The sequence below is a fragment of the Ammodytes marinus genome (assembly GCF_949987685.1).
Source record: "Ammodytes marinus genome assembly, chromosome: 6".
NCBI classification, from domain to species: Eukaryota; Metazoa; Chordata; class Actinopteri; order Uranoscopiformes; family Ammodytidae; genus Ammodytes; species Ammodytes marinus.
Genome location: NC_137235.1, coordinates 27779406 through 27798324, shown reverse-complemented (window position 1 = coordinate 27798324; position 18919 = coordinate 27779406). Strand labels below are relative to the sequence as shown.

The 18919-nt window shown below is 38.1% G+C and overlaps 1 long non-coding RNA gene across 1 annotated transcript; it reads left to right on the top strand.

The window, feature by feature from the left end:
- The first annotated feature begins 3502 nt into the window (after positions 1 to 3502).
- Positions 3503 to 17077, top strand: LOC307252182. The gene is made up of 6 exons (XR_013844925.1): positions 3503 to 4334; positions 4469 to 4583; positions 8904 to 8974; positions 9173 to 9389; positions 10072 to 10222; positions 10964 to 17077. It is a non-coding gene; the product is annotated as an uncharacterized lncRNA (long non-coding RNA).
- The last annotated feature ends 1842 nt before the right edge of the window (positions 17078 to 18919 follow it).

Genomic DNA, 18919 nt, shown 5'->3' with positions numbered 1-18919 from the left:
CAGTCTCTTCTGAGCTATTGTAGACGATCACTTTCTTTTTGGTGACCAGCGTATACAGCCATGCCACTGGCACAACTCTCAGAAATGTACTTTGCACTAGCTCCTCCATGCTTGTGGAACCAACTGCCACCTGACAAATGTGATTCCCCCTCCACTTCTGCCTTTAAATCAAGGCTCAAAACCCATCTGTACACCCTGGTTTTTCCTCCCCATTAACTATCTTACCTTTGCAGTTTGCACTACTATCTTTGTTTATATGTGGATGTATGGGCTTTGTGTCTTTTATTTTTGTTATTGTTATTTCACCTTCATTGTTTACCTACTGAATGCACTATGTAAAGCACTTTGGACAGTGCAAGCTGTCATAAATGTGCTCATATAAAAAATTTTTTTTTACTTACTTATAAGTTAACTCACCTTTGTTGCCCTTTGGCACAAATCACCCCAACCCCAGCATTTTGGATAATTAGCATGATGCAGGCTGACATTGTGCTAACTGTATAGACTCAAAGTGTAGCATATTAAAGCACTAAAACGTGTCAAATGTTTTCAAACTTGTCTATAATTGCTCAGACACAATAATCAAAAAACCTTGATCATGGAAATTTTACTTTGAAAGGCAAAACAGTTTTTTGAGTTTAAATGTGCTTATATCTTATTCCTTGTGTCTCCCTTCTTTACAGGATGAGTCAAATGGATGGCCCTCTTAAATATGTGGTCACATTTCCAATTTCTTCCACGGTTTTCTAGAAACAAGGGGTGGCACAACTTCCCCACCGGCACAACTCAGGCCACTCTCCCCTATAATTTTTTGATCTGTCATATGTAATATTCCAATATTTTTAAATGCTTGATTTATTTATTGTGATGAAGCCTAAGGCTTTAACAAGGTCTCATTCTCTAATTGATTTGTTGTGAAGATGATACATGATTGAAAACAATACAAAAAAACTTGATATGGTTTAAATGTGCAAAATGTTTTGAACAATACAGGAGAATAAATACTTGAAAGCAATCCAGAATCTGCCTTTTATTATGTCTTTGCATAATAGAGTCCTTTCCCAGATAGCAAAATGACGTTGAATCAACGTTGAAATATGATCAGGCACTGACGTTGAAAAGACGTTGAAGCCCGACATTGTTTCGATGTTGAAAGCGCTCGTTACGTCCGACATCGAATCAACGTCGGATTTTCAACCATAACTGACGGAGATTCAACCATCATTCAACCATAATCTAAATACCGTTACTAAGGTTGATTTTTAGTTGATTTAATATTGAAACAGTGTTACTGATTCAACCATCATTCAACCATAATCTAAACAATGGTAAGCCTCTCATTTAGGTTGATTCAACATTGGTCAGCTGCTTTATTTGAGGCGAAGAAGACTGAATCGAAATGCAGCTGTCAGGGAAACCTGAAAAGTTGGTAAGCATGTTTTTTTCAAACTCATTTGTCACAAAACCATGTTGTAGGCATGATATTTATTAATTTTATTCACGGCTCTCGGCCACACGAATGGCAACAATCAAATCAAATAACAAAGACCAATCACACTTTCGTTAAATAATTAAAACTTTATTTTCTTTTCACCCCTCCCACCCGCTCTGGGGCGTACCTCAGCCACCGTTTTATTGTGTTCGAGAAGTCCAATTGGGATATTTTGCCGTCGTACTTTCTTGCAGCGGCTGAAAGAGACAAGTAACTAAATTAATAAAAGATAAATAAAACGTTTATAAAAGTAAATAAAATACTTACAGTAGAAAACACAATATACCACTCGTCTGTACAGTAACATAAGAAGATATGCGATAAAAAAAAGACTGTAAAAAGGGGGAAACAGCTGTTTCCAAAGGTAATACAATCTGTGTTTGTGCACCTCTAAGGTTCTCCAATCGGTGCATGGAATGTTGCATCCTTAATTTTCTATATACACGGTAACGTCACAATAAACATGAATATTATTTCAGGGCAAGTTTGTTAAGTTGGCATACGTGCTGCAAGAAGATAATTTTTTTTTAAATGTAGCTTGACGTAATAGGTCGCGGTGGACAGTCATATTTGTGCAGCACGCTGTTTATTATTAATATAACGGCCCGTCATCAGACCATACCAGATGGTTTACACATCGATCGTTCCATCAAGTAGCCTAATCCAAGTCAGAACTTTTTGTATGGGCAGAGATCGTTTTTTTAAGTGTCTTTATAAAGTTTCTTGTTAAACCTTAGTGTAGGCTACTGTTTCCTTATCAGCGGGCCGCGGAGTCCCGCTGTGTGTTGTTTTGGGTTCATCTCCACCGCCATGCGTAAAGGCATGCAGTATGACAGCTGACGGGAGGAAAAAGAAAAAAATCATCTGACGAACGTGAGTAAACACGAAAACCTTTTTGCTTTGCTTTCTGCTCACCTATTTAGCTCTCTCCCTCTTTTATTAGCCCACGCCTAGGCCTACACACACGGTAAGGGGCCACTCACACTAGAGCCGCGGCCCCGTGCCAAAGCTCATTATAGCCTACTAAAGTCTAGAACGTTTGGCAAGTGTGACCACGCCAACTGTATTCCAGCACGGAACAGCCCCTTGGCCACGGCACACCTGGGAGAGGTGTGCCGTGGCCAAAGTAGGATGAGATGACACGCGCACAAGCAAGCGCACAGGCGGCGTGCATTGTCCGTTAACGTCCGCTGCCTAACTAGTCGGCACCAGAATTTCCCACGGTTCTTTTTACAAACAGTGCTTCTATCCAGTTATAGCCTACACATCATTGCAGTTTTTAGGGTTAGATAAGATAACCAAAACAGATCACTGGTATATTGAACTTCATAGCACAAGCCACAGCAGCACAAAGCACAACTTAGTCAGTACACCGTTACCAGAGGAGCAAACCCACCAAACATGCAGTCTTGAAAGATTGTTTGGCTAAATGCCTGCTTGGTCCCCTTTCCTGCCCAGTTGAACTCACAGGCCAGGGAGTTGCTCATAGATGAAACAAGCATTCGCCTAATCATGGCTTCAGATGAGGTTCCCCCCACTGAAGCCAAACGAGCAATCTAAAGAGACAAGAATGAAAAATTGTTGTTATAATGTTGGCTACATTCATTATTTAAGTTAACATTTTCTTCTGTTCTGTTAAGTAGGCTAACTATTTCCAAAGAGTGAGGAGAAACGATGGCTGATACTTTGCTGTTATACAAAAAGCTGTTATTGACTTTATATGTATACTTTTTTTATACGATACATGCAGACTGTTAGGTTTTCTCTAAATTTTACAATTGGTTTTGTAAAATAAATTACCATCTTTTGCCGGACCGAAACGTCTGACTTCAATGAGGTTTGAACCTCATTGAAGTCTTCAATTGACTGCATTGGCAGATTTGCTGGGGCCAAATCGGGTTGGCCCTGACTCTCGCCCAGGGTCGCTTTGATGTCTGCTAGTTCTTTTTTTAAAAAATGAACCTCCCTGGACAGCTCTTTGACTGTCACCAAGACCTCTGCCACCATTTTTTCAATGGTGAGTTCTAAAGAAAAAGAAAATGGTTTGTGAATTTATGAATTTATTATTTATTAATAATGTATATTATTATTAATGATTTATTTAATTATGAATACATAATGTGAAATAGACTTGCCTTTCAAAAGTGGTCCTCTATTCCCGGTGAAGTCTATAAAATAAAATAAACATTAATGCATCTTAATTACTTCAAACATGTTGCAGGTATTATTGAACTGCAACTATGCCAACACCACCCCGCACATCGTCTTCAGCCAAGGAATTTTGCATTTAGGCAATACAATCAGGCATATAGATTTATCAAAATTTATTAATTAAGTATTATAAAAAGATATGAAACATTAGCCTCGTTTGAGATGTCGCCGTCTTGCCAAGACCTGTGCAACTATGACGCTCGTCTTGCTGAGCGCACAGCATTTATGCAGCATTTTTGTTGTGCGCTCAGCAAGACGCGCGTCATAGTTGCGCAGGTCTGAGCAAGGCTGCTCCAAGACGAACGAGGCTATTTTCATTTCAATGGGACTCATCAGAGGAAAACTACCGTGTTGAAAGACAGGGCTGGCAGAAGAAGAAAAAAAGACAGATTTAATTTGTTTACTCATTCAGTTTTATTTTAGATTAATTGGAAAATGGTGTAGGGGGGATTCACATAAGGTTTCATGTCGACAAAGCGGGTTATAGTATAATGAACCACCTGTGTTTGGTTTGACCCGGAACCGTTATCTGTCTGCAATTTTGGTTTCGCCCATACCTATTACGTTTTTAGAAGCCAACAGTCAGCCACTCACTCGAGCATGCGTGCCGCGAGTTACTCACGGTTAAAACGTAAGTTTTTTTTCATACAATTTAAATACTGTCTTTCGTCTGTATGTATGTGGGGTTCGTATTCAAATACTTTGTATGCATGTTGATAGTTCATGTGTCTTACACGCATTTCTATGCGTTTGGTCCGAAAACAGTTTGTATGAAGCAAGCTAACAAGCTAGCAGTGGTCCATGCCATGAACACCTGATGAATGAAGCCTATGATTTTCCCTTGGCCTCGTGTCCCACCCATGACAGGCGGAGGAGCCAGGTATGTTGTTTTAATATAAAGCACTTTATATGATTGGGTTGATATTGTGAACGGCTTTAAAATGTTTTATTATTACTGTTCAATGTATCCTCTAGTAAAGTATCTGTATATTTTAACTAGGGGTGTGCACGTGTAGGCCCTATACGTGTAACCGTTAACTCATAACCGTTAAGGATAAATCAATAAATGCAAACCGTTCTTTTTAATTGTGCAATTATTGTGGACAATAGGCCTACTGTGAGCTTATAATTCATTAATGGTTATTATCCTGATTTCTTTTTAAATAGAGGTTATTGTTAATTGTGTGTGTATATATCTATATAATAGATATATACAACAGTCGGCTGACGGCACACCTAGATTTATGGAGCACATGGTCGGAGCCGCCATCTTGTGTGTGTCGTGCACCACACATCTCTCAACTGGCAGAGAGGAAACTCAAGAACAAAATTGGGATAAGCGATCTTGTTTCAAGGATTTTGAAAACTTGTGAATAATGTAAGGGTAACTCTTCAACTACAGCCACTTTTTGTATTGAAAGTTTTAAAATATCTACCACATTATTTTGAGAATTGTTCTGATAGCCTATGTTTCAGTTCTCTATCTTGTGTATAAATAATCCTGATTTATAATCCTGATGGTGGCTGTGCTGAAATTATTTAGATAATATATAATTTGCCATCTTGTTTCTAACAACCAGAGGATTGGTTGATCCTACATTATTTTAAATATATGCTAATCAGCTTGGAAATGTGCTTTTTAGAGTAAGCATTAAATAGCCTACTCAAAATACACAACATAACATTTTTATTTTCTTATATTTAATAATTTAAAGGAAATATGAGTTGTTTAGGAATGACAAACAATAAATATATTCTTGATTTAACCAACCTTTACCTTGACTTCTATGGTTGTCTATTCCCACTATGGAGCTGAATTTCTCCTTTAGCTATGTGCTCTACTGTCAAATGACCAGTCCATAATACACATTATGTTCAGTGTGTTGGAAATGATAGTGAACCCAAGGGACAAGTGCTCTTGTTTTGAAATAATACATAAAATACCAATATTTAACAAAACGGTATACATTTAAATATTCATAAAAACTTTTTTTGTATTAAAGGCACTACGAGTAAGATGGCACGTTGGCGTCCCCTTTGGACAAAAGCGGTAGTATTTTTACGACGCCCGCTGTCGCAAATGCTCGTGCCAGGCGCGTGAGCGTGGACTGAGAAGGGCGCAATATAGTGCATGTTCGTGTGTTGAAAGTGTGAGGACTCTTTTCGGCTCCGTGAGAGTGGTTTTGACACTGCATCAACTAATGCCAGTCAGTACACACACCTGCTTGCAATGAGTTGATTCAGCAGCGTCACCTAACTACTCTCTCTCTCACGGAGCTGTGTCCTCACAGAAAGCGAATGAATGAGAGACGGCAGTTAGTAGACTATGGATCACGATGAGGTAATGTGTTTGTGTTGTTGATGTAAATAATGACTATTTCAGATAATGGTTATCTGATGATGGTGAAGCAAAGCAAACTTTGTGTTAGTACCAACCGCTCATTCATTTAGCAGTCTAGTTTCGCTCTCGTGAAATTGTATACACGTTGCTTGGCAACGTCCTCCCGCCCGCCTATCACTCACTCTCCCTTTTCGCTTTTCTTCATTGCATTCTCTTTTTTTTCTTTGATGGTTCAGCCCCGTTATCAGTCATTTATGACGACAAATAACTGTCTCAAACAAGGCTCCCGCTCCCCTTCCCTCACTTGGAGGGATAGGCTTCTCAAATCGCGTTGCAGCGCCACACTGAAATCTGCAACCAATACGGATATGTGACCATAGAGCCTGCACGAGCGAACCGAAAATCGGACTGGGTGTGCGACCAGACCAAAAGCAGTAATAAAAACTATATAAAAACGTCTTTCTTTGCACTGATGGTCTCGTTTGCTGTTAAAGGTAATTTATGATTATCAGAGGAAACATGAGGTTGTTTAAAAGATATTTAAATGTTACTCGTATCCGCTTTAAGTCTCATTCTTTGCTTGAATACAGTTAAAGTCTGAAGTTCAACTAAGTCCATGATTTTCAATGACCCAGACTGGATGAAAAATGCCTTATTGTATGTTCTTTAAACTATGCTTTATAAATTATCTTTAGAGCTCCTTTCTGCACCAAAAACGAAACTGAAAGAAGAGCATACCTTAAAGGCCTACTTCACCGGTTTGAATATGAAGGTGTATTGAATTCTGAGATCCTATGTAGTATAAATGTGCGAAAAAAATTGAAATTGGTTCATCCTAGCCTGAGAAAAGGCAGAAAGAGTGTTTTTTTTAACCCTATATTTCTCTTTCTCGTGACATCACAGAAAGAGAAATATAGGGTTAAAAAAAACGTACTTTGTAAATATTACTGTGATGTCACAGTAAAAGACATCACAGTAATATTTACAAAGTACGTTTTTTTTCTTGCCTTTTCTCAGGCTAGGATGAACCGATTTTTTATTTTTTTTGTTATATATATATATATATATATACAATATTGGTCTTCAGATGCAGTCTGTAAGTAAAAATATAGGGTAGGTATCACTTGTGTGCACAGTATCGTACCAGAAGTTCTCTGCTGTGGTGCCTGGAGCTGGTGGTAACTGATAGGGCTTGTTCCTGGTATCCCTAGTGAAACACAGAGGGAGAATCACAGTGCAGTTATGTCTTTAACATATATTATTGTAAACAACTATTTCGTAAAATATTGGTCTTCAGATGCAGTCGGCAAGTAAAAATATAGGGTAGGTATCACTTGTGTGCACAGTATCGTACCAGAAGTTCTCTGCTGTGGTGCCTGGAGCTGGTGGTAACTGATGGGGCTTGTTCCTGGTATCCCTAGTGAAACACAGAGGGAGAATCACAGTGCAGTTATGTCTTTAACATATATTATTGTAAACAACTATTTCGTAAAATATTGGTCTTCAGATGCAGTCTGTAAGTAAAAATATAGGGTAGGTATCACTTGTGTGCACAGTATCGTACCAGAAGTTCTCTGCTGTGGTGCCTGGAGCTGGTGGTAACTGATGGGGCTTGTTCCTGGTATCCCTAGTGAAACACAGAGGGAGAATCACAGTGCAGTTATGTCTTTAACATATATTATTGTAAACAACTATTTCGTAAAATATTGGTCTTCAGATGCAGTCTGTAAGTAAAAATATAGGGTAGGTATCACTTGTGTGCACAGTATCATACCAGAAGTTCTCTGTTGTGGTGCCTGGAGCTGGTGGTAACTGATGGGGCTTGTTCCTGGTATCCCTAGTGAAACACAGAGGGAGAATCACAGTGCAGTTATGTCTTTAACATATATTATTGTAAACAACTATTTCGTAAAATATTGGTCTTCAGATGCAGTCTGTAAGTAAAAATATAGGGTAGGTATCACTTGTGTGCACAGTATCGTACCAGAAGTTCTCTGCTGTGGTGCCTGGAGCTGGTGGTAACTGATGGGGCTTGTTCCTGGTATCCCTAGTGAAACACAGAGGGAGAATCACAGTGCAGTTATGTCTTTAACATATATTATTGTAAACAACTATTTCGTAAAATATTGGTCTTCAGATGCAGTCTGTAAGTAAAAATATAGGGTAGGTATCACTTGTGTGCACAGTATCGTACCAGAAGTTCTCTGCTGTGGTGCCTGGAGCTGGTGGTAACTGATGGGGCTTGTTCCTGGTATCCCTAGTGAAACACAGAGGGAGAATCACAGTGCAGTTATGTCTTTAACATATATTATTGTAAACAACTATTTCGTAAAATATTGGTCTTCAGATGCAGTCGGCAAGTAAAAATATAGGGTAGGTATCACTTGTGTGCACAGTATTATTCTGACATGGGAATAAATGAGTAATACAAATTACCTCTGTAATGTACCTTCCAAGAAAAAGTACATTACAGAGGTATAAAATTGACAACGTAGTGTTATATAAATACCAACAATTATGTAGTGACTCACTATTATGACAATGATCAGCTTGGTTTTGGTGTTTGGCAGGCAGCAGGTCTACAAAGGGGCAATGCAAAAGAAGTACTGAGTCAAGCAATGCTATACATTTTAACACGACTCTCAATCCAATAGCATGATTTACTACTATATTATTCATTCTGACATACCATTTTGTGCAAACTGTAAGGTCTTTGCAGACTTTTTGGGAAGGGACCTTGGTGTTTCAACTGAAATGCATACACATTTTAAAATATTCAGATAATACATTTTATTGGAAAGCATGACCTCAACAAGCTCCTCACAAGAACATAAACACACTCTTACTTGTGTTTGGCAGTTCAGGAGACAGCAGTTTGTCCAGATAGCTGCCATTGGCATCCGGTGCATCTAGAGTGAAAACCAGTAACGGTAAGAATTTATGATTTTAACTTTTGTCCAAATAATATTCAAGTTGATGTTTATATTTACTTTACAAAAATTAATCAATGTTTTTCATTTATTAGTGGTACTTGTATAGAGATATTTTGTTATGCCTGCCCAAATTCCTCTTATTCAACATTGTGTACAGTTCTTGTTTGGACTAAAGTTGCAAATCACTTTTGAAAGCATGGGGCTACCACCCAGAAGACATATGCAGCTGTGGAGCAGTACAGACAATGTCCCACCTACTGCAGTGTGATCACGCCCCCCCCCCCCCCCCCCCCCCAGTGCAGCCCCCAGGACCTGGCTGAACCCACCCCATCAGCTGTGGCCTGCGCCAGATAGTGGCAGAACGACATCTGAGATTGCAACGGACTCGAAGAAGAACTACACTTGCATGCAGGTATTGGAATAAGCAATTTCTGATACATTATATGAAATAAATGTATTGCCATGTTTCAATACCTGGATCTCCCACATCAGGTGGACTGGCAAAGCGTCTTTTTCCTCCTGATGGCTCATCAGAGTCCGAATCCATATAATTGCGATTTGGCCTTAAGGAAAAACATTTTTTTTATTTCAGACTTTTGATTTATCAGGTGAAGGTCTATGATTTAATTGGTCGCTTGATGATGTTAATGTGTGTGTGACTCTGCAGGGGCACTGTGTTATCAAGCCAAAATAAAACTCTTTTGTGTGTGTGTGTGTGTGTGTGTATATATATATATATATATATATATATATATATATATATATATATATATATATATATATATATATATATATATATAGCTAGCTAGCGTGATTGTACATAAAGCATACCTGCAAACTCGTCGCTTTTCGGCGAAAATCGCCGTTTAGAATGAAAATATATGACCCACGTGAATCGTATAGATCCGAAGTGTTTTTGGGAGGGGGGGGGGGATTCTCCTGTTTTTATAGGAAATCTCATCTGTTTATGGGATATAAACCTGAGACCGGTAACACTAGGAAAAGAGGGCATGGATGACCGAGAGAGAGGCAGCAAAAGAGTGAGAGCTTTATTACATTTATTTTTATTACCTTGATTTTCTCTTCCTCCTTAGGTCTTCTTCCTCCTCAGACTCCAGTGCGGAGGTGGCACACATTGTTGATGTGTATTTCTTCTCGCGGCGTTTGGCTTCATCATAGGTACCTGAGAGAGAGAGAGAGAGAGAGAGAGAGAGAGAATTGATATGTATGAAGGCTACAAAACAGGTATTCAATACTGCCTCAAAAGACTCATGTGGTATAACATCATAATTTAGTATGTATTTTGTGGGTTTAAAGTGTAACTTGCATGTTAGACACACACTTAACAATTTAAGGGGAAATTATAAAGGTTCTAGGTTCCGTTATTATTTTTTAAATAAACCCCATAGTGACCTCAGAGGCGGTTTCGTGAGAATTTTCTTTAACACTAAATGAGAAGGTAAATTTAGGAACAGCTCCTGCTTTCTGATGTGGCCACAGTCAGAGGACTTTCCCACGTGACATCACAGCCCGTGGGGTTACAAAAGAATGTTCATGGAACAAGGATCCAAAGGCCACTTTTGGCTCTGAATTTCCATTTGCATGTTTTAAAAGACATTACATCCTGCATATACTTTGAAATGGCTATTTTAAGAATAAGTTAGGGATACATTTAGAGAGAAAAAAATTACCTGCAAGATACACTTTAAAAGGACAAAAGGGTTATGTTACATAGAGGCAAAATTGTACCGTAGAGGATTAAGTAGCTTGTATGTACATGTGAGTTTTATTTTTGTTTGTATTATTTTTTTTATAAAAAAAAAAAAAGTTGCACTGATTACTCACCACAAACATTAATCAGACGGACGTCTTGATAAGTTCTCCAGTCTTCAGACGGTGTCAGCTCCTCTCTCACTGCCTTTTGAATCTTTATGGTTTTTGGGGGCCATGATAAAAGTTGTTCCCTCCTTTTGAACCATTTTACAGGAACAGCTGCTGTGCCACCGTTCTTAAACTGCACCACTGACCACCTGCACCCTGCCTCGCCGTCCATATTGGCCTGAGATGAAGATTTTTTTTTTTTGTATAATTCTTTTTATTTTGTTTTTTTTGTAACAATAATCAAACAAACAAACAAACGACACCAGACAATACATACAAACTAAGAAAGATGAAGATTTTAAATTGTATTTTATTTATTTGTTTACTATAGGTTATTATTTTCTAGCTCAACTACACCGGACAGTGTAGCAGTGGTGTCGTTATGACCTTGTTTCCCTTTTCGAATAGATGGCATTTTCGTTTTATGTGGCAAAGCTTACTCATCCCTAAGGCGTCATTCAGTCCACTGACTATATACGTTCCAATATACGATGAGTCACAGGGATAAGTGAAGTAAGGCACTTTTTTTTCGAACTTTCTGTAAATGATGTAGATGTTTTCCTCTGATTTAATTACATTTACAACCAAAGCAAAGCCATCTCCCACCATAATGCAATTGTCCCCCTTCTTCGTTGACAAGGTAAATTGATCTGTCGAAACCTTCCTGTATTGTGTGTCTTGAATGAACTGTGGGGGAACTGGGCCATCAGTGTGCATGTGATGCAATATTGGGTCACTGCTGGGATTTTGTGTCCTTCCAGGTGGCATTTCAGACAGCCTTTTAACTACCTGCTGTAGAGGCTGATGTGGCTTGCGTAGAAGTTGTTTTATTTGCCCCAGACAGTTTTCAAAGGGGAAAGCTGATATGTTGTCTAGGGGCCCAAACTTCCTATATTCCTCTGCCAAATGGATTAATTGATGCACATTATAAACAATCTCCTCCCTACCATACAACTGTCCATAATAGTCAACAAAAGAAACCATCAGCTTCTCTGCAAAGGCCAACATCTTAACACAAACACCAGGGGACAGCAACAGGTACATACCAACAGAAAACAACATAAAATGGTCATAGATCTCACTAGCAAGAGAATCCTTCAAAACAACAGGACCCCAATACAACATGAAGGATCTCAGCTCAGTTGCTTTCCAACGATCGATCTCGGACAGTCCCCTTGGCTTGCGGTTAAATTCACACGGCGTGAGCACATTTATCATTAGCAACTGCCTTGAAATTGTAGCAACAGTTTGAGAGGAAAGCCTTGTTGCCTTATTTTTGCCCTTTAACCAAATATTCAGTAGCTTCCTTGTTACCCCCAGACAACAGAGATGCATGTAATCAATAGGGAACATGGAAACCATTTTAACTACCCCAGCTAAAGGGCTCGGAGTGTTCCCAAGGTGATGTTCCTCATCGACCATTTCAGTGAAGCTTGAATCCGTCCTGAGTCTCACTTTGGTTTCGGGATAGGTCATTTTGTTCTTCCACACACCCTCCTGAAAACACTTGTCACACCCGGAATAGCCGTTGAAGGCCTTTGTTTGCTTAATGTAAGCTCTTGCGGGAGCATCACAAATAAAAGAGGAAACCAAAACCTTAAATTGCTTGCCCTTATGTGTTATGCCATTTGCCAGTACATTTTGAAGGTCTTGTACGAATTGTTGCAGGTACTCAAAAACACTCTTTGGCTTGCTTAAACCACAAAAGATACCAATTGGAAAGGGGGTCTTTGTGTAGTCACATGTGATACATGCAAGGATGGGCCAAAATTGTAATTTTGAACTCCTGAATAGGGGTAAACCGTCTATGTTGAACTGTAAAGTCAGGGTAGTCAGAGTTCTTGGTAATTTTAAACAGGCCAACCGTGATAAAACTCCTTTTATTAACCCAAAATGGTAGTAGTCTCCCCCGTCTATTTTGACTGTAGCTATATGGGCTTTAGTTCCCAGTAAAGTCCTTCCATCCTTAGGAAGGGTGGGGTGAAATAACCTTAAAATGGTCAGCAGAGCTGACAGGGCAACCAGGGAAACGGAATATGTAGTAGCCCAATATTTTAAACTCCTTGTGAGCAAGCCTTCGTTTGGTCCGTCCCCACATTCACTTTTGTCAGTCCCAATGTCGTCGTCGTCCCCACATTCACTTTTGTCAGTCCCAATGTCGTCGTCAGAGTCGTCCCCACATTCACTTTTGTCAGTCCCAATGTCGTCGCCAGTCCCAATGTCGTCGTCAGAGTCGTCCCCACATTCACTTTTGTCAGTCCCAATTTTATTCTCTAAATTAACATCCGGTGTTGTTGGCAACAACCCAGATGTAGATGGTAGAGCATCTAGAAAGGACTCAGAATAATTTGTAATGGGAGGAGTTGTGCTCTCAATAGAGTGAAGGTTTCCACTTGAACTAGCAGCAATTGAACCATATTCACTGAGAATATCCTGCTCTGTGTCCCTCAGTAATTTGCGAACCTTACGTCTTTTAGCCCAATATGATGCCATTCTCTAATTGGTAATGGAAGTGCTGTGTACACTTTTGTATTTTAGTTAAATGCACTACTTTATATTTTGACAATCCACTTTTTTCTGTACAGTATAAGGAGTGGTTTGTAAAGTTTTTCGTATTTACTTTGCTGTAATTTTTCTTGTCCTAAAGAGTGGCAGGTGTTGGAACCTGAAAGAAAAACAGAAAAGGACAAAATTAATATACAAATTATTGCAGGTACTCATCAACACTCTTTGGCTTACTTGTACTACAAAAGATACCAACAGGAAATGGGGACTTGGTGTAATCACATGTGATACATGCAAGTATGAGCCAAAATTGTAGTTTTTAACTTCTGAATAGGGGTAAACCATCTATATTGAACTGTAAAGTATCTGATTGAATTATATGAACAACTAAGGCATATATAGTTGTAGATATACAATTTTGAGAGGAAAGCCTTGTTGCCTTATTTTTGACCTTTAACCACATATTCAGTAGCTTCCTTGTTACCCCCAGACAACAGAGATGAATGTAATCAATTGGGAACATGTGCACAACTTTAACTATCCCAGCTAAAGGGCTTGGTGTGTTCCCAAGGTGATGTTCCTCATCGACCATTTCAGTGAAGCTTGAGTCTCGCTTTAGTTTCAGGATAGGTCATTTTGTTCTACCAGCCCAAAATGACATTCTCTAATTGGTAATGGAAGAAACCATTTCTTTTTCTTTAGAACTCACCATTGAAAAAATGCTGGCAGAGGTCTTGGTGACCGTAAAAGAGCTGTCCAGGGAGGTTTTTTTTTTTTTTTAAATTAGCTATCCGACATCAAAACGACCCTGGGCGAGAGTCGGGGCCAACCCGATTTGGCCCCAGCACCAAATCAACTGCCAATGCAGTCAATTGAAGACTTCAATGAGGTGCAAACCTCATTGAAGTCAGACGTTTCGGTCCGGCAAAAGATGGTAAGGCATATATAGTTGTAGATATACAATTTTGAGAGGAAAGCCTTGTTGCCTTATTTTTGCCCTTTAACCACATATTCAGTAGCTTCCTTGTGACCCCCAGACAACAGAGATGCATGTAATCAATTGGGAACATGGACACCATTTTAACTACCCCAGCTAAAGGGCTTGGTGTGTTCCCAAGGTGATGTCCCTTATCGACCATTTCAGTGACGCTTGAGTCTGTCCTGAGTCTCACTTTGGTTTCGGGATAGGTCATTTTGTTCTACCAGCCCAAAATGATGCCATTCTCTAATTGGTAATGGAAGTGCTGTGTACACTTTTGTATTTTAGTTAAATGCACTACTTTATATTTTGACAATCCACTTATTTTTTCTGTACAGTGAAAGGAGTGGTACAATTTGTAAAGTGTTTCGTATTTACTTTGCTGTAATTTTTCTTGTCCTAATGAGTGGCAGGTGTTGGAAACTGAAAGAAAAACAGAAAAAGACAAAATTAATATACAAATTATTGCAGGTACTCAACAACACTCTTTGGCTTACTTGTACTACAAAAGATACCAACGGGAAATGGGGACTTGTAATCAAATGTGATACATGCAAGTATGAGCCAAAATTGTAGTTTTTAACTTCTGAATAGGGGTAAACCATCATTATTGAACTGTAAAGTATCTGATTGAATTATATACCATTTCAGTGACGCTTGAGTCTGTCCTGAGTCTCACTTTAGTTTCAGGATGGGTCATTTTGTTCTTCCACACACCCTCCTGAAAACACTTGTCACACCCGGAATATCCTATATAAGGCAAACCCATCTCCCACCACAACACAATTCTCCCCCGTCTTTGTGAACAAGGTAAATAGAGTGGAAACCGGAATATCCTATATAAGGCAAACCCATCTCCCACCACAACACAATTCTCCCCCGTCTTTGTGAACAAGGTAAATAGAGTGGAAACCTTCCTGTATTGTTTGTCATAATTGAACTGTGGGGGAACAGGGCCATCAGTGTGCATGTGTTGCAATATTGGGTCACTGCTGGGATTTGGTGTCCTTACAGGTGGCATTTCAGACAACCTTTTAACTACCTGCTGTAGATGGCTTGCGTAACGTGTGATTTGACCAAGACAGTTTTCAGAAGGGAATGCGAAAATGTTATCTTGTGTCATCCTCAGATTCAATTTTGTCAGCCCCAGTATCACTCTCAAAATTACTTTTGTATTTTAGTTTATTTTCTTACTTTATATTTTGACACTCCCCTTTATTCTTCTGTACAGTAAAAAGAGCAGTACAATTTGTAAAGTTTTTCTTATTTACTTTGCTGTAATTTTTGATCTTCTGGAATTGTTCTTGTCCTGTGAGTGGCAGGTGTTTGAGCCTGAAAGAAAAACAGAAAAGGTCAAAATTAATATACAAATTATTGCAGGTACTCAACTACACTCTTTGGCTTACTTATACTACAATAGATACCAACAGGAAACAGGGACTAATCACATTTGAGACATGCAAGTATGAGCCAAAATTTTAGTTTTTAACTCCTGAATAGGGTTAAACCATCTATATGGAACTGTAAAGTAGTACGTTTAGTCGATGAGTTCTTGTTAATTTCAAATTGGCCTACCGTGACAACTCCTTATAATAACCCAAAATGATATTACTACCCCCGTCTATTTGCATTGTAGATACATGGCCTTTGGTTCCAAGTAATGTCCTTCCATATTTGGGAAGGTTGGGGTGAAATAAATGGATAGACGATGTCATCGTCAGATCGTCCCCTTGCCATCAACTACTCTGCACAATTTAGAACTGTTGCTTTCAACTTTTGTCCCTTTTTGAATATATTGCATTTGCTTTTGATATGGCAAAGTTTACTTAACCTGATATCTTCATGCAGCCCACTGACCATATATGTGCCAATGTATGAGCCAGGACTCAAAAGAGATTTTTAATCTCAATAAGACTTCTCCTGGTTAAATAATTAATTAAAAAAAAGTATGACTCGAAGGGATAAAGATAGTATGGCTCTTTGTTTCTGAGCTCTCTGTAAATAATGTACACATGTTCCTCTGACTGATTTATATTCACAACCTTTTGACTATCTGCTGTATAGGCTGATGTGGCTTGCGTAAAAGATGTTTATTTGACCAAGACAGTTCTCAAAAGGGAATGTTAATTTAGGACCCCCAAAGCCCATGTATCTACATCAGCTTATCCACTTGGCTGAGGAATACAGGAAGTTTGGTCCACTAGATAACATTTCAGCAAAGAAAAAACAGAAAAGGTCAAAATGAATATACAAATTACTGCAGGTACTCAACAACACTCTTTGGCTTACTTATACTACAATATATACCAACAGGAAACAGGGACTTGGTGTAATCACATGTGAGACATGCAAGTATGGGCCAAAATATTAGTTTTAAACTATTTTCATTGTAGATACATGGCCTTTGGTTCCAAGTAATGTCCTTCCATCTTTGGGTGGGGTGAAATAAATGGATAGACGATAAACAGGCGAACTGTGACAACTTATGTTACTAACCCTTTTGTATTTTAGTTTTAGTTTTTTTTCTTCTGTGCATTAAAAGGAGCAGTACAATTTGTAAAGGTGTTCTTATTTACTTTAATGCATTTTTTGTTGTCCTGGAATTGTTCTTCTATTTCTTGTACTTTTTTTGGTTTGTATAAGGTTTTATTTGGTTAAGATAAAATTAAAATGGAGTACTGTTTTACTTCCTGTAAATGTTCTTTTTTATGTATATATAAATGGCTGTTAAGGACTGCTATGAGTGTCTCGTTTTACTGCATTGCTATGAAGCTATTTGTGTCTAGTGGTTTGACGTAATGACAATTTTTTTCTTCACAGAAAAAGTCCCTGCAAGGAAATGTTTTTCACTAGTTTGCACCTAGCACTGCATTATGCACTTCCAAAAATAGCAATCATTATTTGTAGTTGATATAATTGGGTCAGATCAGTCTCAATAATAAATGCACACAGAAGGATTAAACTATGTTTTGTGATTTATATATAAATTACCCTTCAGATACAAATAGTTATACGTGTTTACACTTGTATTAGTTAATCCCTACTATTTAAAGGTATTTGGAAAGAAATTATGTATTTGCATTTTAAATGAAAACTGTTTTACTCTTATTTAGAATACACTTTTCATTTGTAAACTGTCCCTGCGTTCCGAATTGCATACTCTTTCTTTTTTCTATTCTACATACTAGATCCGACGATAAAAAGAATCTAGTTAGGATGCAGTAGTCAAACTATTAGTTTTCATGAAACTGTGCTAGTGAGAGATCTTATTACAGAAACCACTAAATGCAGCAGTCGGTATGACTTGAGTTTGAGTAAAACATATGAGATGAAAGGTGAAACTAATTGTGTTGTCTGAAAACACATCCGACTCAAAACTAAAATAATGTGCAAGATATGTCACGTGCAGACATGCAAGTCACGTGACATACGTGACCATAAGAGAGAGAGAAAGGCATATGCGACCATGTCTGCACCTCAAAACAACAAGACTAATTTGTTCACTCACTTTAAGTCAAGCCATAGTGGTCTATGACCAAGCAATAAATGAATAAAAACACAGGAAGTTTAAAGCTCATTGACTCCTGCATCCACAACATTCATCAATTAAGAACTCTGTATCCACAACATTATTCATCAATTAAGAACACTATCCTACAATGCAATTTGCCTATCCAATAAGCTCCATGAGACCTAAATAAATTATGTCCTCAAAATTCCTGCTAGCAAAAGACGTGCCCTATCCATGACATTTGCAACAGTTTATTTTGACATACTTATTTAGAAAACATTTTTTACTTATTTGCATTTTACTTGTTTTCAGTTCAATAAGGATATGTTTAAGTCCAAAGTCATGGTGCTAAAAGTTACATAAATACATGATGTTCATAAATCAATGAATATTCTTGATTAACAATGTCTGTTATGATTTGTCATAATCAAGCAGCCCAACCTTGCAATTTCCATGGTTAGGATCAATTATAAACACTCACATTATACAGGGTATCAGTATTATAGTCCATCTCACCTGTTTCTTATTAACAAGTCGTCAGAAAAAAAGGATTCTCTATCTGTGCAGAAAGAGAAATAGAGAGAGAATAACACTGGTTAGTAATAGCAGTCAAGATGAAACATTAAGGACTTGAGTGTATTCAAAATGCAGTGTTAATATATATAATAATGAAGAATTGGTAATGACATATACACACATTCATTCATTTATTTAAAAGTAAAACCTATGTTCGTATATGTGCACAATACTGCATTTACATTGTGTTGTAATGATTTAAAATGATAATGGATCATAATTTAATTTTGAGTGGTAAATACAGACTTTTGTGGAACTTCCAATCAAGCGTTTCGGCTTGCTGATGGGTGGAGCTAAATTGGGAGTTTAAACCCCTTATTTTCGATTAAAATTATCCAATTGGTTTTTGCAAAAGTCTGAAATCACCTTAAAATTAAATCACAAACCATTATACATTTTGATCATTATTCCACAGTGTAAATGCACATAAGCAGTAACTTTAATGTCTTAAATGAGAGTGAAACATTCTATTGATCTGCAACTGACAGAA